The 26,040-nt window shown below is 45.5% G+C and overlaps 1 long non-coding RNA gene across 4 annotated transcripts in view; it reads left to right on the top strand.

The window, feature by feature from the left end:
* Positions 1-24,664, top strand: part of LOC133266610 (uncharacterized) — a 371,798-nt gene extending 347,134 nt beyond the window's left edge. For all 4 annotated transcript variants that reach the window (XR_009742458.1, XR_009742457.1, XR_009742456.1 and 1 more), the window contains one exon: positions 24,655-24,664. This is a non-coding gene — a long non-coding RNA (uncharacterized LOC133266610). The remainder of the gene's footprint in view (positions 1-24,654) is intronic.
* The last annotated feature ends 1,376 nt before the right edge of the window (positions 24,665-26,040 follow it).

Genomic DNA, 26,040 nt, shown 5'->3' with positions numbered 1-26,040 from the left:
AGCTGCATCCTTCCCTACATTCCCTAGCATTACTGACGATGGTAAGCCAAATGGAGTGGATCACCTCCATCCCTAAGGATGTGTCCTATCCCACCAGGCTGATGTCCATCCTGCAGGATGCTCCTGGGGTGGTGAACGCCACTGCCGGAAGACCACCCTGATTAGCCAGAGACAGTGTCTCTTGCCAGACCTTTAAGAGTCAAATGAACTGGTTCTTAAGCTCATGGTGGCAAGGTAAGAAAAGTCTTCATTCTTTTCCATCTTGTATCCAGCTGCAGGGCTTGCAGCAGGAAAAAGTAAATGCATCCTTGTGTTTATGGGATTTCTCAAGGGAGCTGGGTCCTTTTGGACAGGGGAAGGCATTCATATCAGATTCAAAATGAGAAGCAAACTTCAGCCTTGACCGAGCAGAGTGGTTCTTTATCAAGACACCTCCTTGAAGTGAGAATACACCTGAGAACAAGGCTGTGGTACTTTGGAAGCACAAGTATGTCCTTACTCTATGTGCTCCTGCAGGAGTCTCTGTCTTGACTCTTGCCCTCTCTTTTGACCACAAACTCTTTAGAGGCGAGAGGCACTGTTTAATCTTACACCTATGTGGCTCCTGGTAGTATCAAACATGACCACAGAGGTTGGAAACCTCCACTTCCAAGCCAGGGATCACACTATTTCCTTTCACACACACCAGGAATATGTTACCAATATTCTGTATTTTGCATTATTCCTGGATGTTGCTGCATAGGTAATGCACATGCCCCTGGGGCAATTTGAAATCCTGCCTGACCCTCAGCCTGGGACTGGTCCCCAGCCACACATGTGCTCTCTTGGGTACTCTAGATGGGAATCCCATTTCCTGAGCGCTCCTATTCAGCGTGCGCCCAGAGAAAAAGCTCTCAAAAAGCTGGCTTGGCAGAAGTGCCAGAATCTTCTTGGGGAGCAGAACCTGCTCTTTTGTCTGTCAAGCAAACTGAGAATAAAGAAGGTGAAGGATGAGGCCAACATTTTCAATTAGAAAATGGGAGGAAGGAAAGGATCAGCTTTCCCATTCTATTGATTTCCCAAGGGCATCCCAAGCTGGACTAGTTTTCTCTTCAATTTTTGGCTTGGCTGTCCCATTCTCCTGTTTTCAGTCTGTATTTTAGTCTCTGTGCTTCACAGAAATAGGAGGAAATAAGCCACAAGTAAGGGAGCAGAAAGAATGGCATTCAAAAATTGCATGTTTCCCAGCCTCAAAGGCACTCCTAAGCATTTCTACATGTGTATCTTCATGTAAACTGAATTCTGTCCCTTGCCTCCCTTCTCTCTCAGGCATGTATTTCTGTAGAGAAGGCTGACAGCTTGTAAGGGAAGAGGTAATTGTCTCAGGCACAAGTGGATGCTGCATGAGGAAAGACACTCATCACTGCTGTATCAAATCAAAACACCTCTTCTAAATGCTGCCTAATACATAGAATTGGTCATAAAAGATCCACGAGATCACGAACAACTCAAGAACTTGACACAGTCACAAAGACTAAATATTTAACTGATGTGCTGATTATGCAAGAGGTGAGCACAAACAGCAGCCCCACTCCCCTGAGAAGCAATGCACTGGACTACACTGGTGGCAGCAGTTGACAAGTGGCACGGAGACCTGACCAGCTGCCACACATGGCTCAGGGCAACCTAGCTTTCACCCCAGCCTGGAAGCAAATGAGGGATCTACTACTACAAAGGAAAAATTTACAAGGCTTTAAAAGTGACTGAAGTACATTTTTGAGCATCACCCACAGAGCCTTGATATTTTTTTTTCTAATACTTAAAGCAAGAGCTACACCAAACAAAAATTTTACAAACCAAGTTTAAATTTTTAAAGCACCTTCCCTGCAGCATTGTGGGCACTTCACTGAGGTGCATTTGCTTCAAAATGTGCTTCGCTTGTTCCTTAAGGGCATAAGGGCCATCCCCTAAATGGATGAGCTTCACAGAAAAGATTGCACATCCTTAGCTGTTGTAGCTGGAGAGTTCAGGTGAGAAAAACCTGTGTTGGTTACAGCTGGCCTTTGGCTTAAGCCTGCAGCCCTGCACTTAATCCTCTGCAGCTCTGCATGCACAAGGGTCTCCAGTGCCTGTGTAAGGCTACTGAAGTCAGATAAATCAGCTCAGCTTCTCCTAAGAAGAGCATAGCACCATCTTTCAAGTTTGTAATTCTAAGAGAAAGAAAACAAAAAAATGTAGTGTGCTCCAGACACCACACACAGCTGAGCTTCACCCTGTCTGGAAACAATACAAAATTCACATGCAAAGCGTAAGGAAGACACAAAGGGCCCTGTCAACCCCTACGCACTTGCAACTGAGAGCTCCCCTCTGAACCTATATAAACACCATATGCACTGCTGGGACTGAGAAATCCTGGGGGCAGCTACGGCTGGATAAGAACCTTTAGGCAAGAAGATAATGCAAGAAAGAGTGAGACAAGCGGCATGTTAGACAAGTGCCAGAACAGTCCTTGCAACAACCCACCACACAGCACAGTGCACACTGTGAGAAGCTTCACTCAGCTGCTGAAGGCAAAGCATGGACAAAAGATTAATTGAGCCCTAAATAATAGCTCTTGGTGGAGAGCCATATCTCTGTGCCTTAAAGCACTACACTCTTGAGTCTGTCAGATCCCCTGACAAATGCCAGTGATGCCCAAAGACACAGGAGGCGAGGAGGATTTGCTAACCTTTTTGAGAAAAAAACAGCTATTTAAACAGCACGGTTTAAAAAGTAAGTACTCAAAACCGAGAGGGTATCTGAGGTGTGCACTGAGTACCTGAGTATGCACTGCACTTATCTGACAACAGCAGAGCCAAAAACCAAACAAAGCTACCCGGTGCCTCTGAAGTGGTCCCCTTCAGATCTGGATTTGCCAAGACACTGTGAGAGATCTGGAGATAACAACCTCTCCCTACTGAAAGCATGCCCTGTGCTTAACATCCCATAACTTACAGGCTGCCAAGTTAGAAGTAATGGGTTTTTACTACTGCAGAGGCATTATTTCAGACCTCTTCGTGGGTCTGACAGTTTGTCTTGACACTTCTGTAGACACTTGTGTAGACACTTGCCTGTGTCTACACAACACAGGCTCCAAGACTGTGATCTAGTTCCTGAATATATTAAGAGCAGAACTAGACCGGCATGGGCAAACGGGAGGAAAACCTCTCTGGAAAAGCTCGGTTAAGACCCTGCTGCTATTCAGAAATCATTAAGTCATTGTTAATTGCTCATACTTCATGAGCCTAGGGCTGCTCAGAGGCATGTCATCCACAGGGCAGGGTAGCCATGCTCCAGTTTGTTTGCTGGCCACTCTTTGTCATCCTAAGTCACTGGGAAAGGATGACATGTTCAAACTGGAGGCCTCAACAGCACAGGTATTTCTCAAGTGCTGTGAAAGCGTCACATCCTTATCCTGCCTTTCTGAACAGATTTGCCATCTACTCCTCCGGAATTAGTTGTGGTTTAAACAAAGTCAGCCATAAATCATGCAGTCGCTCTCTCACTGCACCCCTTTTTGCCCTCCCCCTACTCCCAGAGGGATGGGAAGGAGAATCAAAAGAATGCAACTCCCCGAGGTTGAGATAAGAACAGTTTAGTAACTAAGGTATAACACAAATCACTACTGCTACCACCAATAATAATAATGATAAAGGAAATAACAAGGGAAGAGAACACAACATCTCACCGCCCACAGACTGATAACTCGCTCCCCCAGCCTGACCAAGCACCAACCGATACCTCCTCCAACCCCACAGTCCCAGCCCTTCTGGGTAACTCCCAGTTACCTCCTGGGCATGATGTGCTGTGGTATGGAATACCTCTTTGGCTAGCTTAGGTCAGATGTCCTGTCTCTGCTTCCTCCCGGCTTCCCTCCTCCCTGGCAGAGCATGAGGCTCACAAAGTCCTTGGCCAGACCAAACATTTGAGCAGTAACTAAAAACATTGGTGCTATCAGCACCGTTCCCAGGCCGAAAGTCAAAAACACAGTGCTGCACCAGCTACTAAGAAGGAGAAAAAATGGCTGCTACTGCTGAACCCAGGACACTTTGCCAACAGCCTGTGTGGTCAGTGGAGTTGCAGCACGTCTGCAGGTCACAGCTCTTCATTCCCCCAGACCCTTTCACTCCAGCCAGTGCTATCAGAAACACAGGATTTACATTTTGCTAGGGACCCTCTGTGTTTACACTTTCCAAGTGGCTTATGAGTTTATGGCAGGTTAACGGGAACATCAAGTGTTGGACAGATTTAAGTGCCGAAGGTCACCAGCAATGAAGAGCATTTCAAACTCAATCCATGCTGATCAGTGCCTTCACTCTGAAGATGATACACTTGCATTTGATGTGGGTCTAATGTGAAGTACTCAACCGCCAATGTTACAAACTCAGAATTGTGAAACTCTTGAACATCTACAAAATTTGCTTTTTAACTCAGACTGAGATGAACAAGGTAAAGCTTTGGAATCTTGCATCAGCAGTTTTATTGCTAATAATATCTCCAAAAATGCATCATTTTCTCAGCTGTAGAGTTCTCAGATGACTTTGATGAAACCCACAAAGTTATTCAGCATGAGCTAAACACACATACACAAAAAAAAAAAGGAAAAATCCCCCAAACTCCAACAGTAAGGATTTCCAGGTCACAGCCTTGTTCTTTTAAAAAACTTCTGCTGTGACCAGAGAATGAAAATCCATAATGTTGAGATGTTTTTCAGTCAAACTATCCAGAGGTTGTACTGGCAGAATTCCCTGAATTTGAGGATTTTTTTTTTCAAGATTATACTGAGAAAACACAAGGTTGAGAGTAGACCTACAGGTGAGGAGGATACGACCATACTAAAATGAGAGCCCAGAGACTTTGCAGTGACTTTTCCACAGATCTGAGTCACAATGAGCAAAACCCTGACAGTGCTTGCTTTGAAGTACTGTTTTACTAAAACAGAAAATGAAAACCTGTGTGCCTCTTTCTATGATGAATTATTCAGCTCCTTCAGAAAAAGGGAGAAAAAGAAGAAAGAAGCCAGGAAGCACAGAGGCATTGCTCACAACATACAAGAATAAATCTAATAACTTTAGGAATGTCTATGGAAATAAATTTTAAAGTAGTTTTCAGCACAGGAAGTGTGGCCTCAGTTCACATGAAACAAATGTGCATAAAACGGATACCAAAGATGCCCGTGCAGCTGCAGTGCAGGGAGCTGCAGCCACCCGTCATGCAGCTGCCGGCCAGGGGAACTGCCCATTTATCTAATTATGTGCAGGGTATTTCAACTGCTATGTGCAACTCTAATTGTAATTTCTGCAGCTACGATCACATCTTGTATATGTACTTCTGTAAGTGGACCTTCATTTCTCTGATCTGCTCTCTCTGAACGAAGTATAGTGTATCTGCAAGAGGGGAACCATCATCTCAAAACTCAAACAGGCATTGTTCATCTTGTGCACTACCAGAGGGAGGGAAAACAATTCTAAAGTGATGTTAAATCCCCTGAAGTTAAACAACTTACATTTTCAGCAGTTTATAAATAAGACAGAGATGTTTATATTTTACTGTGCTAATACGGATGGCTTGAATTCTCTTCTCCTCAACTAGAATGTCCCAAGCAGTTATTTCTAATGATCACCACTTTAAAGTGCTGTGTTATGTACCACCCTCAGTACAATTATATAGAGATTGATACTTTCTCCACTACTATGACCATGTTTAATTCAAATGTAGTTGGAACACAGCAGGAAAATGTACTGCTTCAAAATTCAACTCCTACTGCAGAAGAACAAGATAAGAAATTCAGCTTATCTCTTGATTTAAGCAGATCAGACAGAGCAGTCAGTATATGAACATTAATATGTATGAACCTAAATAAATGAAAGCAGTGTTCTGTTTACAAGGCAGTGCTGGATGGAAGTGTTTTTGAAGTTGTGTAAGCAAACCCCCTGTGGCTAGTTGGTGGTGGGAATACACTTGGTGCTGCTTCTTCCACCAGTGCTGCTCTGGATCAGATACCCTCACGAGGACTGGGTTTGGTGATGGGCTAAGATCATGCCTATTCCATCTACTGCCTGCCCTTTCCTCCTGCATACCCTGCACAGACAGCATCCTTCTGCTCACATCCATCAGGTTGTGAGTTCCCAAGGACAGAGGGCTTCTGCCTATCAGGGCTCTACAGCTCTTAGCACCACCACGTGCCTGCCACCTTCAACCTATACCTTAATTTACAGCTTAAAAAAGTTTAATTTACTCATACCTGAAATTTAACTTTTGGTGGCTTCAGAAACAATATTTTTTCCAGTTTTTAAGAATTGCTTGGTGCTGAGCGCCACAAACACACACAGAGAACAAGTCTTGGGATGATGCAGCAGGAGTTAAGATGGAGAGAAGCCTCCATGTCTTGCCAGAAGCTGGACTGATTCCTGAAACAGTGGACTGAAAGCACGGAAAGAGGCCAAATGATGTTTTGTGACAATATGCAAGTCTTCAGGAGATGAGATGAATAACCTTTTATAATAGATTCAGAAACACAGTTTCCCTGAAGAAATGGTGAAAAGAGTCTTCATTTTGAAGAAGGGGTATAAAAGACAACTTCTTGGAGATCCATTTCAGCCACATTAATGAGAGCAAGCTAAATATAGTTTCACAGCCCATCAGATTGGCTGTAGAAATGCAGTGCAGCCGCCCTTCCATCTTCTCAGAGCTGATGTTTACAATGAATAAAATACATAAGGCAAGCAGTTGGCAAAAGCCATGATTTATCATATTAAGCAATTAAGAAGCACAGGACTGGTTTGGCTGCAGCTTGGAAAAATCTGCATAATGAAGGAGTGCCACTTGACATAAAAATTTACTTTCTTCAGGCCTAATTTCAGCCATCACTTATTGAGAGACAAAATTTCTTGGACTGATCCAGTCTGGAACTTAGGCCATGCAGATGCAGACCATTGCTGCCTGTCTCTGGAAGCTGCTGTGGCTGAGTCAGGGCTGTGCCAGCCTGGAGTGAGCGTCTGAGCACTGGCAAGAGCCATGAGCAGGGGCAAAGCAGCTTCTTCCTGCGCTGAGTTTGGAGAGCTGTGCCACTAGCCACAGCTCCATGATGTTCAGGGTCCTGGGGAGGTTCCTGTGCGCCCACCAAGTCCTTGGTATGGGGGATGTCCCTTACCAGGATCACTGCCTGCGGGTGTGCCTCCTCACCATGCTCCTCAGCATACACGGTGCTGGGGCAGGTACTCGTGTGGCTTTGGAGCCCTGCAGGGAAAAAGAGGAGGGGAGACCTATGGGTTCTGCTGGCTCAGCGGATCTGATGTGATGGATTAGCTCTGGCGCAGCAACAGCTACCCCAGACCTGCACAGCTGCCCTCTATCTCTGCATGAGCCATCATATTTTTATCTACAGAGGCAAGACTTATCCTACCTTAAACTGGGCCTAATGCCATCTTCTCCTAGTTTACGGAAAGAGAAGGACACTAACTAAGATGATGAAGCACCCAAACCATCATAGTAATGCATTTGTTCTTTGCTTTTTATCTTTTCTCCATTAGTAACACCAGCATTTAACTCTAACAGAGTCATTTTACCTCTCATCATGATCCTTTATGATTTCAGAGCAGAGAGAAAGAAATCAAAGCAAAACCACAAAGTTGCATGCCCATCATACACACATAGAATTCATAGAACCATAGAATAGTTAGGCTTGGAAAGGACCTTAAGATCATCAAGTTTCAACCCCCCTGCCATGGGCAGGGACCATCAATTTCTCTTTTAAAATATCCCACCTTTGATGTCTAGCATCCTCTAGTTATAAAGTTTGTACATTAAATGAAACTTTCTTCTCATTTATGCAGTTAAATTCCAGCCACTTTAGATAATGGAAGTATTTCAGTTTTGCTTTCTGGCTCCCCACACTAACACAACAGTGCTTTGTTTGCAATATTGCAAGTAAAACGTTCAGATAAACTGTTCATGCCTGGAATTGTTAAATGTTTGAGAAGCCTTCTGTACCCACAGAGCTTGAAAACGTTTATAAAGGTATGATTACTTTAATCAATGACTAGCTGGTAGTGGCAGGAATTTTTAAATGTTAGTGTTTTTATCAACAGTCTGACTTGAAACACTGCAATGTGTGTTGAATTGTAGGAACTGTGTCGTCATTCTGGTAAGGGGGTATCACAGGAGCTTTTTATATTAGCTGCAGCTCCACAATCACTCATCACCTTCCCTGGTCATTACTCCTCAGATGAAACACCGAGGAGATGGAGGATCCCCTCTGCTTTGTCTGCAGCAGGTACACACTGTCAGTACTGCTATTACCCCTACCTACACAGTCAGAAAGGATTTTTTTTGTGCTGTCAGTGATCTGCACATCAAGACATGCTCAGTCCAGAATGAGAGTTAATGAGATGCCTCCTTTGTGCAATTGTATTAGAGATCAACAGACCTGGGTGTATGAAAAGCCTCTATGTAACTAAAGGCAGCAATGGAAAAATTCATTCAGATTATGTGAAGTATCATGGAAGGAATTATTTTTCAAGCAACATTTCTGCTGTACAGGTTTTTCTTTTCCAGCCCAGACTTCTGAAGCAACACAGTGCTTCATAGCCAATGTAAAATCTCTATTTTTATTTCCATTTTTACTTTTTTCCCCCTAAAAAAAAAAGACTAAGTTGAAGGATACTCCAGAAAAACACACCCAGCAGCTATCACATCTGCTTTCAAACTCCTCAAAACTCATCTTGCTGCAATGCTTCCAACACATGCCATGCCTAGTCACTGATACACCTAAAGTACACCAAACAGGTTTGCTGCTCTGACCAACGTGACTGTCACTGTTTCCTTCCTTTCCATCCATTGTACACTGGGGATGTATTTTAGGGAGCTTCTTTGTGAAAACACTCACCTGAGTCTCTGCATGAATCCCACACTTTTGGTAGTCCCCTCTCATCCTAACGCATCACTGTCATGAAGAGTTAATTATGATCACTGTGTGGAAACCTCAGAGCACTGTATCTCTTGCAGAATAATGGGGTGTGTGTCTCTTACTTCAGTTCGCTGCCATTTTCCTTGTCCATTGGCAGTTTTTTGGCTCTCTTTCATGTATGTTAGTGATTAGCTCTACTGTTACACCCAAGCTACCAATTTTGCTGAGATCTCATGTGATGAACAGGATGTACTAGTAACTGTACTTGTTAAACAAGCCTCCTTAGCAATTTGCTTAAAACAGAAAATCAGATGTGTAATGAAGTAGTTAATTAACATATTAATGTTAACGAAGTAGTTAATTAACATATTAAACCTCTATCTGGCCTGAGGATTAGCCAGTAGGTGGGGTCTTGCCAAGCTGCTTCAACTACAATACAACTGATGAGGAGAGTCAAGCTTATTTCCTTGGTGCAGGAATGTTTATTTATCATACATAACATACACAGTCTTGTTTCCCTGAACACAGAGAGCAAACAAACAGGAGGAGGTTCCTTGCTCAGCCGCCCAGCCTGCCTTTCCAGGGAGCACCCTGCCCAGAAGTTCTGTCTCTTGGCTTGCTCCCAAGTGGCTGCTTGCTCCCGGGTCTCTTACTACAGCCTTTCAGTGACTCCATAACAAACACATTCCTCTGGAAAGCTGGAGTTATTTTTAACCCACTCACACACAGCTGTAATCAATGCATAGTCCAACCCCGAGTTCAGCAGGCCTCTGGGGAACCCTCCACCCACCAGCCTGGCTTCTGCTCCATCTTCATAGGCATGGCCAGGTGCTGAGCTGTAATTACACGGAGGTATGCTAATTGTGACTGCCAATTAGTGAACATGAATGCCGAGCTACCGTTCACCTGGGCTTCCAGCAGAGCAGGGGATGAAGGGAGTGCATTACGGTGTTGATGTACACCTTGCTTTAAGATACCAGCTGTGATTCCTTCAAGTCGAGGGACCTGTCCTTCTGCAAGCAGCGTATAAAGACAGCTCAGGCTTTCTCAGCTGATCTCCTCCCAGACTGTATCCATATTTATCCCTATTGCACCCAGGCCATCCCACTGGTGGCCCAGCAGCCCCAGCCAGCCAGAGGCTTCTCTCTGTCCCCCTCCTGAGGTACTTAAACTCACCCTGGTCCTTTGCCCTACTTTTGATCAGTTTCACTACTGCAGACCCATTGCATCAACCTCCGTGGCTGAGAAATCTGGACAGCCTGGGTCACAACTGTGACCACATGAGCCCTTACATGGTGTTATTGCAAGTCCCACTTAGAAAATGCAACAATGGGAGACACCTTTACTTTGCTATTTTCACTGTTTAACAGTCAGAACTTTGAAACAAATTTGTAATTAAGAGTCCTGAAGGTCCCTGAGAAGACAAAATGTTCAAAAAGATCAGGAAGACTTTGTTGCCATGACAAACCAGTAAGGAAGCACTAAGAGTCTGCTGTAGTCCTGCTTGGGAAAACTGCAGGTCTCTCTTGCAGTGGAGGGGAAGGCGTGGAGGGGCTGGAGCATTTCTTCAGCAGCATCCTGGAGGAAAGCATTAAAGGCACTGATCTTTCTGCTCACTACAACTTTAATATCTGAATGTAAACATTTATGGAAAGGAATCAGTCAGCAGGAAAGGAGGAGCTCTGGTCATTCGGGGACAGGACAGGACTACAAAGGAGAATTCAGACCAGACCAGCCAACACCAAAGCTGCTGAAGGTGCTCGTCCATAGTCCATATTCAGCAGAAAGGCTCAAACAATGGGCACTGTCCCTGCTACAAGGCAGATGCCAGCTTCATCCCCAGGTGGCATTTCTCCCCTCTCTTCCACAGCCCCTGATTTGTGCACAGCCCAGTCCAGATGCAACCTGAGCACACTTGTGGGGGCTCACAGGGTCACAGAAACCAGGTGAGGAGCAAAGCTGCCATCCCCTGGCTGAGCAGCTTTAAAAAGCAGCTTGTGGCTGTCTAGTTACAGTATGGGCACAATCAGCAGCACCGAGGGCTCAGCTACAGCTAAATAAAAAAAAAAACGTGTGAATTCTACCCCTTTAAGCCACAGGAGGGCTGAAATCGTGCTGTCACTCTGCCAGCCTCCTGCAGGCAGCTACTGCTCCCCTCCAGGCAGCCCTGCTGGTCCCGCATCCCTGCTGGGAGTTTGTGGAGGGGCTGTCAAGAGGAAAGACAGCTTGTACCCACTCCTGGAGATACTCTATGTCCTTTTCCAAGCAGAAATCCCACCAGCAGGCAGAGGATCAGCTGCTCACCGGGTTACTCATCAAGTGAACATTTCCAGCCCCAAGTAACACACACGGTGCCTTTAGAGAGTGGGAGGAGGGTGGTGGGCTCCCTGCTGCCTTGCCTTAGGGCAGGCTGCACCGCACCCGGCTGTCCTCAGTACCAGCTGCATTCAGGCAGGCTATTAATGCATTTTATTGACCTTTAAATTTTGTTATGGAGCAGAAAGTGGTTTTCAGGGAAAAGCAAACACACCCTGTGCTTTCTCACCAGTTAAAGCTGATGAGCCATTCTGGGTCAGCCAAGACAGAGCAATACAGTGAAAACAAAGCAAAGCGTTTCAAAGTGCAAGTGGTCGGACAGATGAAGAAGTGTTTTCCCACATAACAGAAGAAAAATAATTAAATAAAATGCTTCTCTTCAGAGCTATAGAAGGAAATGAATGTCCAAAGAGTGGAGTGATGGTAAATAAAGTGGCAATGGTAAAATACAAATCCACAAGCAACCACTTTGCAACAGAACATCCAGCTCTGAGACAGGGACACATCACCTACAAAGTCAGCAGTCACGCAACTGATCCCTTCTCCACAATAAAGACCATTACATAGCAACTGCCAAAAAGAGCCAAACTCCTTCTTTTAAGACGAAATAGGTATGCTTGGAGCCAACGGGAATTTCTCTAGCATGGCAAGCAGCACCCATACACACATGAACAACTGTCTACAGTAGCATGCAGCTTCATGAAGAACTTTGTAAGTAAAACTGTGCAAAACAAAAACCAGAGGAAAATATAAATGAAAAGATCCCACGGCAAGAGTACCTGGACTATGCAACTTCATGACAAGTACAAGAGAAGGATCAAATTATACAACTGAGTGATTCAAAGTCAAAAATGCCCCTAAAGACAGGTTGCAGGGGCAATGTGATGATCGTGTTGGGTCTCAGACAGGAACTGAAATAGCATCAGAGATAAGGCGGGCTGTGTAATGTCCAGCACTGAAATAACCCAAGTTTTCCACCCAAAGTTGCTGAAGCCCCAAAAAGGAAGACATTTCCACTGCTGTGTGCTGGGGTGTTTCACAGTCCTCTCTCTGGTTTTGCACAGATGGAAACTGGAGTGAAGCCAGGAGAGATGCAGCAGCAGGAGAGAACTTCTCCATCTCCACCAATCAGAATCACTGCTCTTATCAATATTCAATTTCTTCCAATAAAAAATGAAGAGGAAATTCTCTCTGAGGATCCATCAATGAATGATTATAGACAGTCAGAACAGAGGAGTGAAATCAGCCTCTAAAATTTCAAGCATTCAAACTATCCAACAGATAGTCAAACTATTCAAACAGATCCAAAACATTGGGCAGCCACCAGGGAAAAATCAGTCTGCTGCAAAGCAGCCCCGTACACCTGGAGACCCAAATTGCCAGAATGTGCAGGAGGGAAGGGAGCGATGCCTCTGAAATGGCCGCAGACATTGGGTGCTGAGAGCCTGCACTGATGCTACTGCCTCCAGCCAAGCATAGCTGAGAGCACCAGGCTTGGCACAGCAGCTCACATCCAGCACAGTGTCTTTTACAGTCTGAGAGAAGGGGATCACAAGGCTGCTTTTGAAAAGAAGGAATCAGTGCAGTATTCATATAGGGGTTTGCAGCAGCACAAGGCTTGGTGCCTTGGTGTTGGTGCTGCACCTCACCAGTCTTGGACTGGTGCTTTGGAAACACACGGCAAGCAGAAACTGCAGCTCTCCATGAGGAACATCTCATACTGAAAGACCAACCACAAGAAAACACAATCCCAGACAGACTCTCTGCAGGGAATATTGTTAATAATATTGACTTTAATATTGATTTTTTATCTTGTGGCATTCCTAGAGATGTGACAGAAGATGTCTCCTCCTGGCCCAGCAAGTTAAAGAGATTATTGTCAGGTGGTTCAGCCACCAAATCCATGTAAGCTCTAATGTCTCCTATGCATAGTATTCTTTTAAACATTCAGTGTTCAGTTTCTCACCAACATTTACACCACTAATAGAATAGGAAAGCACAAAGTGTTATTTCTGCATAGCTCCTGTGTCTTCTTCTGCCAGAGCAGACAAACAAGCCCTGTTCTTCCAGCCACAAAAGTGATCAGTGGCAGGCAGGTGTGGATAAGGACGCCACAGTGAATGGCAGTGGTGCAAGTACCAGGAGTGCAGCATGGGGTTGGAAGTGGCTGTTTCAGCCACTGCCCTGCAGCACTGCCCTCAGGCATAGCTTCAGGCACAGGCAGGGCAGCAGCACCAGCTCTTTACACCTGCTTCAGTGCCAATGAGGATGCTCTCAAGGGTGGGTCACAAGTACCTGCTAGGCAAGGCCTGTGTGTGAACAGTCTTGGAGAGCCAGCAGACCATCCCTACAGCTCCAGAACTTTTCATTAACACTCCCCTCTCCCCTGAATATTGATCACTGCATGGATCCCTCTAGATCTCCACTGCTCACTGCTAATGCTTAGAAAATAAGTAAATCCAAAAGGCTATTTATCCTCTTCCTTTTCAATTTTAGGGGCCCTTCCTCCTTTCTGTTCTCCACAAGCTTTCTTTTTTTAGGTGTATTGACTCATTTTACAGTTCTGCAGCTGTTTCAGTACAGATGCTCTGCCTCCTACCGCTGTGAGCCCATCACGCTGCTCTGACCACAGCCACCACAAGGAAATAAACCTTGACAACATCTCAGTGGAGGAGCATTTGGAAGCTTTAAAGGAGCAGCAGTGCCTGCAGCAAAGCAGCCTTTCCCACTGCCACTGACAGATGAAGGTGGAATAGGCTTAGTCTCTTTTTAAAGAACAGATGCAACTGTGGCAACAATCCACAGACCAAATCCAAATGTCTCCACCCAATCTCTGATGCAGTTCCCATCAGACAAATCCCTCCTGAAGGAAGATCTCAGTTCAGTTCACCCCCAGCCACTCTCATGCTGGTGCCCTACCAAGACCTGTTTGCTGCCTTTCTTAACATCTCCTCATTTCCTATACTGGTCTGGTCACTACTTTATGCCATCTTATCCCAGCAGCAGCCCTGGCCAGCCCATTTCCAAAGCAGCCTTATGGCAGTTGTGGGGACAGCACTTCATCCCTGCCAACTTCCCCCCCTCAAGATGTCAGCTTTTACCCCATCTGAAAGGCTTCTCACTTTCTGTTGTGTGGGAGCCTTGCAGACAAAGACCAGAGAATGAACTGTGCCAGCATGGCACAGGCAAGGCCACATACAAAGAAAAGTGAATTTTTCCTTCTCCTTTTCAGCCAGAGTTACTGTTGGCAGTAATAGAAGACATTTCAGGCAGAAATGGGATTTGTCAAAAATTACTAACATCTCTCTGTGTGTCCTTTCATAAACACTAATGGCTCATCCTTCTTGCAACCTTACTACGCTCTTGATGTTTGCTATATCTGCAGGCTAATTCTCTGCTGGGTGAGTAAAATGTCTTTGTTGGCTGTGAATCTACAAACTGTTTCCTGGGATATCTTTTTGTATTCTGATAAAAGGTGAACAGAGACTTTTTTACAGACATATAGTATACATATGTTATTATTTTTTATAGATTCATTATCTATTTTATATATATATATATATATATATATATATATATACACAAAATTTGGCTTATCATTTTCTTTCTTACTGCTCCCCTTTGTAAAACAAGAGCTTAACAGTCCCCTTGGGCTCATTGCTACCCATCACTTATTTGCATCCTTTTCAAGACAGGCTGAGTAGACTTGGGCACAGCCAGGTAGCTGCAGCACGTGTCCAGGTGAGTGCCACAGTCTTCCTCTGCTTCTGTTTCTGCAGACATGCTGATTGCCTTTTGGATTGATGCTGCAGGAAAGGAAAGGCTGTCCTGAGCCATGCAGAAGGATGGCCAGAGATTTCTCCTCTCCAACAGCCTTCTCCCCAGAAGCACCTATAATTTAGACTCTAGAAATGGATGTAAGTATTTCACATTTATTCCCTAAATAGGGCAAGCAGGGATTGTCCGTCCTTTCTTCAACTCAGCAGTAAGCCACTTTAGTACATTTAATGACAGCTAAAAATAGACCACCCATGCCTTGGCTTCCTCTACTGAGTCACCAGCAGCTTTCTGACCAATCCACAGTTGTACAGCAGATGGTTGGGCTCCAGTTCAGAAGGTGTGGGGAGTTTAACTCCAAGCATTGGCATGCTCACAGACCTCTTCCATCGCCTTACAAGGGTGCACTCCTTGGAAAACAGTGGGCAATAGTCTTATTAACGAGGACACTGGGAATCAAGGGGGCACCAACACAGGCTTTGCATTACCTGCAGGGCAGGCTAAAGCAACTCTGCTGTCCTTCAGGGTCTCTTCCTGAAGAAGAGCCTAAAGTGGAAGAAAGTCTGCACAGTCCATGGGAAGGGGGGAAACCCCTAGCATCAAAGGCACATCCCGGGCTCAGCTCGGGGACTCCCACTGGAGTGCAGCCAGCATTTGCACAAGGCAGCTATAAGCAAACACAGACAGTGCTCTCCAAGGAGCTGAGCAAACAGAGGGACCTCCAGTACTGCAGAGGACTTTGTCCCACTGCTGCTGAGAAGACAAGGAGGGCCAGAAACGTGGCTATAACTCCCCACTCGAGTGGCTGGCTCTCCCACAGCCAGCAGCTGTATCGATGGGAAGGGTGCCTCCAGGGATGGGTGCTGTAGAAATAACAATGTGCCTCATCCAAAGCTCTAATCCAGCAACCCTCAGCTGCCCTTAGCTGTGGTGACTTGGTGATGTGGCTGGGTATGGCAAAACAAGGCATGGGTGCAGCTCAGCAACCCAGCAGCAGCTCCTGCTGCATTGCACAGCCCCGTGCCAGCACCAGGGATGTCTGCAGCATGTGTAAACCCTGGGGTGGCCCAAAGCAGAACTCTGCTTTCTTTCCAGCAGCTGATGAACCAAAACGATATCTTCTCCCTGTCAAGTGATGTGCCATGGGCTGCCTTCCCAGCACCTCTTCTGTGAGGCAAAGGCTGGGACCAGTCTCCCAGGCCAAGGGGTACTGGGTCAGCAGCAGGTTGCTCTGGTGCCATGTTCACATAACATGTCTAGGAACCCCCTTTTAAATAAAAAGCTAATCAGTTTTTTCTGATGATACAGCACAGTTTCCTGGCTGGAACGAGAGACAGGACTTCTGGCTTCTTTTTCAGGATCACCCAAAATGAGTCATTTTCCCAGCTTTCTCTCAGCTTGGGAATGATTATTTATGATTTATTTAAAGTCTGTTCAGAGTGACTTTTTTTTTTCTTATTGTTATAAAAGAATAAGGACATTTTCACTGAAAAAAAAAAAATCCCATTTTAAATATTCCAGGCTAGTCTGAGCTTGACAACAAGAAGGTGGGTGTGGGCATGTCATAAGAATGACTTATATTGGAAAACTTTGTGCTAGCTGTTTGTGCTAGATTGTTCAATACATCAGTTAGCTGTAGGCTGCTATTTTTAGATGGTGCTACCCTATGTGAAAAAGGTCTGAGTTCAGAAAGTTGAAGCCTGGGCTGGCATACACTGCAGCTTTGTTGTGATTGAAGCAGGTCCCTTTGGACCCAGCGCTTGTGGAGCAATATCTGTGCCCATAGGCAGGAGAGACACCCCTGGCATGGGGGTGCTTTTCACAGCAGGCATCAGGCAGTAGTCAGGTTAAGTGGATAGGACTAGAAGGCACCCAGAATCCTTCATTTACAGGGTGTTTAGGCAGCCAACACCCTGTTGAAATCCCAACCAAGTGGCCCAGAAGGCTGGCACCTCAACAGACAACCTAGGCTTAGTTTTCAGCCAGGACCACTATAACAGGGGGAGGAGATACACCGCGAGGATTTGTCCTGGGTCTGTCGCTCTGATGGAGTAAAGGTTCGTGGGCAGGGTTGCAAAAGCACAGCCTTTGCAGGTAGCCATAGGAACGCAGTTGCCTGCCTGGCGCTTTCCTTGCAAGGTTCCAATGCTGCACTGAAGTTCAGGGAAGTCATGTTGTGCTATGGAAACTGATGATTGAGCCATGGCGATGGCTCTGCTAACCTGGTATTAGGAGGACATGGTGAGAAGAAGATTCCTGTCACACGCTCTGTTTGGGGGCCAGAGCAGTGCACCCCATGCTGTGCATACCAGGCACTGCAAGGGATGGCAAGAGGGTCTTGAGCTGCACCATGAGGCTGCAAGGCTTCGGGGGACCTCTAAGGAGTTTTCCTCCCACCCCAACCCCTTCATCTGCTGGAAACCTTGGCTGCCCCATGGCACCCAGGGGGTAAAACATTCCTCATGGTCACTGGCATGGAAGAAGGAAGGAAACACACAGTGGGTCCAACATGTTACTGCAGGCTATAATGGGGATACTGCTCCCCAGTGACCAGGCTGTGTCCCAGGACATGATAGGGGATGCTGGCCCAGCACGGGTCACCTACCCTTGGCTCCGCAGAAAGCTTCCCAGTCTTGCCATTGTACAAATGGATAATTTGTCAGGGCCACAGCAGGATGGGAGCATGGGGAAAGTCCTGCCCTTGGGGAAGAAAGCATAATTACTTGTTTTACGTGCCCCTGTAGAATCCTGGATGAAGTGGTACCCAAGGTTTCTTCCCAGAGGCTGGAGCAGAGGGGTCAGACCTCTAGCCTTGCTCCAGCCTGCATAGTAGATCTGATCCCCCAACCACTCGTTTTGATTTTTCCACCACCTGCAGCCTGGCAGAGAGAAGCAGGTGCTGAAAACATGCAGGATTTCAGAAGGAAATCTGATTTCCCTCGAGTTTACTCCTGCCTGGCTCTGCTTGTCTTTAATCAGCCAGCAGCAGTTACCGTACGCACAGTGCACTCCCCTCATTTCCTAGCTGTACTGGGAGCAGTCATAGTAGGAGGTTCAAATAATTGTTTTTACAAGAGCTTCTTTCCGCAGAGCCTTTCGAAGGTTGTGCTGATTATTTCCTCCCGAGCGAGTAAAGCACCATATAATTATTGCAAATGTCACCTGGTGAAAAATCACTTCTAGTCAATCATCTCAGCCTGGAGATAACTGCTGCAGCTCTTTGCTACTGCAACAAGTCAAACAGAAGTGATGAGGGGTCTCACATCTGTCTTGTCAAGACTCATATATTCCTCCTGTCCTGGGTTCAGCAGCAGCAGTCATTTTTCTCCTTCTTGGTAGCTGGTGCACTGCTGTGTTTTGACTTTCAGCTCGGAAACAGAGCTGATAACAATGATGTTTTGGTCTGGCCAAGGACTTTGTGAGCCTCATGCTCTGCCAGGGAGGAGGGGAAGCCGGGAGGAAGCAGGGACAGGACACCTGGCCCAAACTGACCAAAGAGGTATTCCATACCACAGCACGTCATGCCCAGGATGTAACTGAGAGTTACCCGGAAGGGCTGGTAGTCTGCGGGGTTGGAGGAGGTATTGGTTGGTGCTTGGTTGGGCTGGGAGGGGGCGAGTTATCGGTCAGCTGGTGGTGAGATGTTGTATTCTCTTCCCTTGTTATTTCCTTTATCATTGTTATTATTGGTGGTAGCAGTAGTGATTTGTGTTATACCTTAGTTACTAAACTGTTCTTATCTCAACCCGTGGGAGTTGCATTCTTTTTGACTCTCTGTCCCTCCAGGAGTAGGGGGAGGGCAAGAAGGGAGGGGAAGTGAGTGAATGAGTTGTCTGGTTTGGTTTAAACCACGACACCTCCAAACGCAATAAATTCATTAAATAACATTTATGAGAGGCCAGGCCATAGACACCTTTCTCAGCAGAACCTGCATGCTGGTGCATGAGGCAGGAGCCTGCTCCTGCTGTGGCTGCTGCAGGCTGTGGCTTTTTAATTCAAAGTGCAGATAGATCCTGTAGAACCACTGCCTCTCAGCTGCTGAAGAGCAGACAACTCATTGACAAGACACAAATTCAGCTCTGCCAGGAGGGTTAGGCACAACTCCTCTGAGCTGCTAGAGTCCTGAGTCAAAGCAGATGGTACATGGCATTCGTGATATTTATGGTGTTTAACAGTTTTTGTTGTAGAACTCTGGTCCTATTTACCCTCATTTATGATGCTCATCCTTTGGGGCAAAATGTTTCATATTTACTTAGTGCTTGAAGAAGACATGTTTGCTCTTTTTAAAAGACAAAGCTTTAAAGCAAAGATAATTGAATGGCAACTGCAATTATGTATTTAATGAACCGGGAGAACCCAAATGTATTGCCCAAAAATATAATTTTTAAAAAATCTGGTTACCTGTTCCAAGCACTGCATCCTAATCAAAGTTATGATATTAAAATAAATTATATTGAAAATGAACACTTAGCGTGCCATGAGCACCGATATAAACATCTCAACAGGAAAACATTTGGTTCCAAGAGCAGCTCTTGGGATGTCAGTGGCACATGCCAGCCTCATATTTAGCAGAGGGCCCAGGAGACTGTACTCCCATACCTGTGTAACTGTCAGGCATCTATCAGGCTGAAATGCATAGCAGAAACACATGAAGCAAATTGACCTGTTTACATGTGTGTCTTGTCAGAGATATTAGCAGAAATAAAAAGAACACACCTGATTAAATTAAAAAAAAAAATACTAGTGACATCTTAAGTTGCCAAAAAGTTGAATTAAAACCTTTGAGGGTTTCACAGGGGTGAAATAGCACAGAGAGCAGTTGTGCAGTACTGTGCCATTCAGCTAAGGGCATGCACTCCAAACCAGCTTGCTGCCATAACTTGTATGCACCAAGTTAACAAACACAACAGTAATTAATCATTCTTTTTAAATTATTACTTTGTTTCAGCATCTGCCATCAAAGAAACAGAAATGAAGTTCTCTCTTGTCAGTGCTTTCAGTGAAGCTGACACAAGGAGGAAAATGAATTCGTACAGATTTCCTCTGACCAAGTCTACACAATGCTCTGGTCCACTTACTGAAGAAGTCAAGCAAAACAGCATTCATAGATGTTGGAAGATACAGTCCCAAGTGCAAGTCTTACATGGCAGGATAGCATCAGGAATAAGTGCCCTGACACCCACATGCTGACATATAGCTGGGCTGCTGCTCTTTGTAAATTGCTTTAATGTGAACTTCCATCATAATCAACAATTTTAACAGTGATCTGAGAACAAAATCAGATGTGTTAAAAAATGCCATCCACAGGAGGATTCAATGGCCATGGAAATCTTGTCGGAACACAACATATAGTGGAAATTAATTCAGGCATTTTATCTATAGGGAAAAAATGCAAGGCTTGTGGACCAGCTGCTGTGAGGTTACAGGATCTGTGACTTGGTTTGTTACTGGATCTTTCACTAAACTTGTAATAACCAAGAAAAATCATTAACAAAGTTCTCTGATATTTTCTAGCCTGCAAAGATAAATCAATGCAGCAAGGTTTCAGCATAAAGTTAAATCCAGCCTAGTACAGAAACCATCTTCCTCACAAATCAATAGGTACATTACTTGGCAAATGCTGCAGGTCTCACATGATGGGTTCCTCATGGCATAGAGCTGAAATATAGCAAGGAACTTTGCTCTGACTGCAGGCACCCATGAAAAGTATTTCTCATGTCCTGTGTTACCTTTCACTTGTTCCTACTCCCTATGGCCCAGAAAGGACAGAACAATGTCTGTGGGACCTGCTGCCGGGGGTTGCACAGCCTGGCTGGGACCCGGGTGCTCCGACAGGGAATGGTTGGGGAGCCTCCTGGTGAGAAGAATTGCCCTCAGCCCTATCCATTCACATCAGAAAAGCATTTTGGAAGGCTTTATATATCTCTATTCCAATCCTAGGCCTCTTTTGGGAAGTGACTCTTCACAACACTCAGCTGGGATCTTGCCATACCACAGAAAGCATCTTCTGACACCAACCACTTACGTGACCTAAAGCAGGTGCTGAGTTTCCCTATGGAGGGGAGAAGGGCTGAGCTGCAAGTCGGTGTTGTCCACCTGCTAGATGGGAAGAGGCATCCTCTCTTTCCAAACCCTGTTGTGCATGTCCCTCCTCCCAGCAAGATGCAGCAGCACTGTGTATAGGTGCTGGGGGCCCCAGCCGGGCGATATTTATTTAGATCAAAGGAAGACAGCTGATGCTTATCAGACTGAAGGCACCTTCAGTTCTGCAAGATGCAGTTTCAGTGTTTGAAATTGTAAGAGTGTCATAGGGCTCTTGAGAATTCAACTTTCGTCTGAAAAGTATTTGGCAAGTCTTGAAACAACAACATAATTCTCTCAGTGTATCCCACAACTCTGATGAGATATATCTTTAGCCCAAATTCCTTGGTTCTAGAGCAGCAGCCAGTACTTGGTCATATTAACCTCCGCTATATTTCCGATTTTTGGTTAAAAATGAGGACTACTGCTTTACCTGATCTGTTTTCCAAAACAAGATCCTGATACTGATCTTCCTGCTGAATCAGGAACCGTGCTGTTCACGCTAAATTGCCCAAAACAAAACAGTACCCAAGTGATAAATTACATGTTTTCAAATAAATATCTCAACAATAGCTAAGCTATTTTGAAGTATTTGCTTTGACTGGGTAGCATTTTGTCTCTATAAACAATTTGATGACCGTGTAACTGAAGAAATATTGCACTGAAGACCACAGACATGTAGAGCCTCAGTAGAAGATCTATTGTACATTACTCTGACAGATGTAATGTATCTCATTTAAGAGCTTCCAAGCTGAACAGTACTTTAAAATGGCCAGAAGAGAGCTGCCAGTTGTTATTGCACTCATTAGTCTATTCTTTCCTGAAAAAGATAGAATCCTAAAGATGTCCTCAAACATGAAATCTAATTTTTATCCCAGCCATTATCTGGCCTTCTTATATACATCCTTGCTTCAGATTAGGATGGGTTTTTTTCAAGTGTCATTTTTTAGTTTGTAGGATTTAACTCCTATAGCTTCAAATTCTCACTGTCACCCCACAAATCAGACCATCATGTAAATTATTTTCCTAAAGGAATACATGAGTTTTGACAATATAATTTGTTCCAGAGCATGTCAGCTTTAGTTTTTAATCTGGTTTATTTCTTCTGAGGTGACAAGCATAAAGACTTCACCTAGCTAACAGCCAGTTCTTCAATTATGTGCTTTCAATTCCTCTTCAGGTAGAAATGAGTAGTCCATAAGATGGAAATGAAGGGTACTCACTGCAGACAGAAAGAAGAACAACAAACCCAAAAGGTCATCTTCTCCTTTGCCTGTTGGTTTGCATCCCACCACAGGTTACACTTCCTCTACACTGAAAACAAGGAAATGCACCCCACTTTGTCTCAGGGCCACCCCAAGGGCATTCCCTCTGCAAAGGGGAGCACTGAGTAAGAGATCTAACAAAGGATCACTGGAAAATTCCACCAGGACGTGTCTCTTACACCATTTTAAGGCCAAACGATCTCACCTTGCCAGCCCTTGTCTTCAGTGTATTTACAGAAAGACTTACAATCGTTCTGGTGGCAGAAATCACCGACTACTTATGCCAGTCCCTTGCGATAAAACTTTGACCAACACAACATCAAACTTCTCAACCTATGAGGCCTGTAAAATGTCTGGGGTGAAAAGAGAGCACTATAAAAAGCCTGTGACCTGAGCTGGAAGGGGAGCAGAGCCCCGGATGTGTTAGTTAGCCCTTCCAGTCATCAGCTACAAAGAGAAGGTTTCCTTCCAGCCCCAAGAAAAACGCACTAGAGGCGAGCTGGATTTTGTCAATCCCAATAAGGCACTGCTGCAATGGGCACAGAGGGAGCAGGTCTCTGTGGGGTTTCAAAGGAGCTCTGGTCACATCTCAGCCCCTAACTCCAGCCTCTGCAGTACTCAGCAGGGTGTTGAGCATACCAGGGTCCCAGGATTACCTCTGGAGAAGGCGTTGGGGGGCAGCAGCGTTCAGTCTCCACAGCAGTGGTGGTGAAAAAGAAAGCAGAGGCAGGAGAGCAGAAAGCCCCAAGGAAGGAGCTGCAGTGCCTGGGTTTGTTATTTTGCAACTCCTCAGTGGTTTTTGACGTTATGCGAATGTGGTGGTGATGGAAACTTCCTCCAGCCCCAGGCAGGCACTGTTAATAGCACAGACAGCATGAGAATAGGGCCCTCACACCCCAAGGTGAAAACATTTAGAAACTGATTAAAAGCAAACTTTGCTACAATCCCTCTAGTCAGCACTGCATGACCCTCCACCAGTCTGCAAACAGCATAGCCAATACACAGCAGTTAATTGTGTTTGGAAAGCGATTTCTATTCTGGTGTTCAGCATTGCTGTTTAAGTGCAGGCAGGGAACTGATTAGTTTCTTTATTTTTACCATCTCCTAACAGCTTTTGGACCCAAAACTGAGGATCACAATGTAAGGAAGTGAGAGGGAGTGCTGAGGCAGGTGGATGTTACAGTGGGAGGTGATGCCTCAGCTCTGAAGTGTGGTCAGCGCTAGAAGCAATGGTAGGACCATACCAGGAAATCTCCAGGATCTCTCTGAAAAGAATAAACTGATCAGGAAAGTTGTCTACACCAAAGAGTCATTCTGCAGGAGTAGTTCCATCAGGAACCCCCTCCTACTCACTCTTACCTACACAACATATTCTGTTATTTAGCATAGGGCTTTAGAGAATGTTGTAAACAACCTACGCTCTCTATGCAACCGTACTTGCTCCCTTTTTCTTTCTTTTAGTAGTCACAAATACACACACACACATACACAAACACTCTACTCCGGCATTCGCTTTTGCTGCAGGTAGCGAAGAGGCTATTGCGCTTCCTCACTACCAGGAAGAACACAATAATTGGATAAACTAGGAATGCACGAACAAGCAAGGCTGGACTGAGAGTGCAGCCTAAGAAGCCAAAAAGCAATCAAAAAGAAACAGAGAAGAAAGCAAGAACACATACAGCCTTGGGAACAAGCCCTTAGGCACTCTAATGATCTCTCCTTCTGGGGAAAAAAAGGCTTGTTTTTAACTCAGCTGGGTTTAAAGCAGTCTTTAGCACCCTTGTATACACTAGAAGGAATCAGTAGCACTATCATGGCTGCATGTGTCTACACAGAGAAAGATGTTTTTCAGTCCTACATTTTCCCAGTATCCTCAGACACAATCTGCATCTTTGCCACTTCCTGGTGGTGGGCATTTGGGTGGATGGCAGCCCATAACTGCTGCAGACATTGCAGACAGTTTCTGGCTGGACGCAGCACTGTCATTTTCCAAAACCCACCACGCAGGATTGCACCTGGGACACAGCCGCAGTAAAACAGGAAAGAAAAAGCAGATTAAACAAAAAAAAGCCAACAAACTTATTGCTAAACTACTATCCATGGCGGCAGACTTTCCAGTCCCATTTCCTAACGGCATTTTTAATCTGTGTTATAAAACTCACCTCTCCCACTCTCCTCACTCCCGCAGCACTGCTCTGGGTAATTGCCCACATCAAGCAGAGTTACTGCTGACCGGGTACAAGTGCAAGGGGCAGGGGACTGCCTGTTCACAGCATGGGTGCACAGAAGGAAGTGTGAAGGTGGCTGGATGCTGCCTGCACTGCTTGATCCCTAGCATCTGAAGGCTCAAAGCTGCCACCTTTCTGTTACCCGAATGCAGTTAATCTACCTGCCCCAGCATACAGGGAATTGAGAAGGCAAGGACTGAAGCAGAGTTGTGCAGGACAGAAGCTTGATGATACTGGTCGGGCAGATCCAGGGAGTAACAACTCAGGTCAGCGTCTGCACCTTCTGTTTTCTCCTTTGAAGGGTACAGCACGTGCTGCCTGTGTGGGAAGGGCAGGATGAGGAGCAGTGTTTTTTCTGGCAGTCCTGGCAGCAAAATCAGTGCATTTGTCCGATTCCCTGATTGCCATCATCTCCTGCTCCTCCTCCATGATCTGTGCCTTCCTTCTGGCACTGCATCGTGGCTGTGAAGGGAAGGATCAGCTTCTCCTCCTTCATTCCAGTGCCCAGGGCAGCACAAACTGGATCACTGTCCAGCCTCAGACTTAGGCAGGTGTCCACCACACTTGGGAAATCTCATCTGCTTCAGCTGCCGGAACAGGAGTGTGTGCACAGACCTCCCCTCATTTGAGACCTTGTCCTGGAGCAGGCAGAAAGCTGCTCCCTGACACGTGGTGGGATGGCAGAGATGGAGACCCTGCTTGCAGAGTCAGAGCCTAGGAGCCTCTCAGAGAAAAACCCTTCCAGGTATCTCAGATGGGCAGCTCACCTGAATGCTCCTGTTGCCTCATCCCTGGAAATGAACATATCCTTTTCACTGAATGTTTTCCAGATTTTCCCAGCCTGGGGCAGACACCTGGTATGTAAAATTTTGGCCCCAACAGTTGGAAACTGGCAAAGTCAAAAGGAAGGGAAACTGTGGTACGTTAATGGAAAGTGTAAGGCAATTTTAACACCACACAGTAGTTCCAGCTGTGCTGCTGTCTAGCTTGGGTTGTGAACCCACAGGTCAAGCCAACATTTAAGTGTGTTTCTAAACAGCCAGAGATTACTGATATGAAGTTGTCAGTTTTGCCCTAGGACTGGGGTATGGTACTCTTGTTTTGGAATGCACGTGTAGCTGGATCTACAAGGAGGAATGCAGTTACAGAGATCTTATCCTGCTTGCCTACTGGCAGGGCTTTTTGTCTTATTAAGACTTCTGAATGTAAAACCCATGCTTTCAGTTCCCTGGGTCACTGCTCTACCCATTGGACCCAGTGGCAAAAGACAGTGCTTAACTTCACCTAGTTTTCCCCACCAGGCTTAAAAAGAGCTCACCTGCCAACTAACCAAAGAACAAAAGTGGGAAAGGTGCCCTTCTCCCTAGCATGCGCTTTCCTGGGGCAGCATGGACATCTCCAGGTACCCGCCATGAGCTCACCACAGGAAGGGTTTGCAGAGGGACAC

The sequence above is a fragment of the Pezoporus flaviventris genome, unplaced genomic scaffold (assembly GCF_033815535.1).
Source record: "Pezoporus flaviventris isolate CSIRO_AGI_PZ_B2104156 unplaced genomic scaffold, CSIRO_AGI_Pfla_v1 ptg000007l, whole genome shotgun sequence".
NCBI lineage: Eukaryota > Metazoa > Chordata > Aves > Psittaciformes > Psittacidae > Pezoporus > Pezoporus flaviventris.
The sequence above is the reverse complement of the archived record's forward strand: the minus strand, read 5'-3'. Positions and strand labels throughout refer to the sequence as shown.